The sequence below is a fragment of the Adiantum capillus-veneris genome, chromosome 8, assembly GCF_014529385.1.
Source record: "Adiantum capillus-veneris isolate H3 chromosome 8, ASM1452938v2, whole genome shotgun sequence".
In the NCBI taxonomy this organism is placed as follows: domain Eukaryota; kingdom Viridiplantae; phylum Streptophyta; class Polypodiopsida; order Polypodiales; family Pteridaceae; genus Adiantum; species Adiantum capillus-veneris.
Window position 1 is genome coordinate 61,722,868 of NC_140938.1, and position 1,883 is coordinate 61,724,750.

Sequence of the window (1,883 nt, forward strand, 5' to 3'; positions counted from 1 at the left end):
GGTTGAGTGTGTGGGAGATGGACCCTCGCGACTAAGTGGCACGGGCATGGGAGGGTGGGATTTACGGCCGGAGGATTGTGGGCCGTAGTAGATCTGGAATGCGGGTACCTTAGATTAGTTTTGTAAAAAGTAATGTAGAGTATCCGAGTTTTGAAAGTAATCTAGGATACCCACTTTTGCAGGCGTGGGTTTTGTACCCGTGACCTCACCCATGAGAGGCGCATATCCTAACCACTACGCCATGCGCACGTTGTGAAACGTGGGGGCCCTAATTTACTTAAAACATGTATCCAAAAGGGCGGCAGCCAAAAGTAATCTAAGGTACCCTAGATTACTTTTTATTACAAAAAGTAATCTAGGGTACCCTAGATTACTTTCGGCGCCGCCATTGGGATCTACGGCCCATAATCCCCCGGCCGTAGATCCCACCTCCCATGCCCGTGCCACTTAGTCCCAAGGGAGATGGACCTGGAAGCCAAGACCTTTCAACTTGGTCCTTTGTACTAGTGTCCGATTCCAAGGCTTCATCCAAGAACCAAATTCCCAAATCAAGTGACCTTTAGCCCTTCGCTATCCAAAATTCTTGAAGGTTGAACCTCACCTTCTCCACAACAGAAGAGCCTTGTAGCCTTCACTACGTGCATACTTGTGTGGCATGCCCAGAACCAGTCTTATGGAATAACAAGCTCAACCCTCAACAAGAGCGCCCTTAGTCTCCAATGGCTTGCTCGTCTTGCAAGCTCCCTAGTGCTTGCTCGTGCACTCAGGCAAGTGGTGGATTGACTACTCTAGACTCTAGTGTTACCCATTTGTTGATGTATGACTCATGAGGTTGCATGGTTTGCGTTGGAGCATCAACCTCAAACTCACGTTCTAATTGTGATCGAGTGTAAAATAGACTTAGCTTCTCTCTGTTGATCGTCGACGAGATTGAAGACTTCCCTGTGCTACAACTCGTAAGTGGAACACCTTGATCCTTGAGATTTTAACTTAACTTTATATTCATTCCTAGAGTTGAATTTGTAAGCTTTGAAAATAAAGCATGTGGCTCACACACAATACAAGGAGATCACAACTATGTTTTTGACAACACCTTATTGATTACAAAGAGTGTGTTTTCATACATTTGTTTACAGACTAGTCACTTATCACTATTAGGCTCACTAAGTCACCATTGTAAGTAATTTTTTGATCGTTGGAAAAAGGAGCATTTATGAATGAACCACAAGTTTGAAGTTGAGACTCTGAAGCGTAATGATTGTGGATTGAAAGGCGCATTGATGACAAAGCACTACACTTGGATAATGGAGTCTGCATGTGCTAGACTTTTGATACTTGAATATTCATAAAGAGTTCTTGACATCATATCTTTAGGTTGGGTTCAATCTTTTGCCTTTTTATTCATTAGCTTGGCTTAAATCTTTTGCCTTTTTATTTTTTTTATTTTCGCTCATTTTCTCTTATTCATATTTTTATAATTTGTTAGATTAGATTAATTGTTGTTTATTTCTTACTATTTGAATTTGTGTATGTTACTTCCTTTGGAAATGGCATAAGAGAAGTGGGAGAATGCCTCACTTCTTCATAGTTGAAGCTTTTAACACCCATTTATCTATCCAAAGCGTTAATGTATTTGTATCTAGTCAATGGATCCTCAATAGATGCAAATTTTGGTTTATAAATATAGATCTACCCGGCAATGCAATTTTAGCCTCATTGCAAGTTGCATAAAGATCAGCCACATTATCCCAAGCCTGTTTTGTTGCTTTTGCCGAGAAAATGTGAGGATTAATAGTATGCTTCACATATAATGCAATCAAATCATGAGCATGTGCATCTCTAACATCCCAAAAAGATTGCTCATTCATAGGCAAAAGAACTCT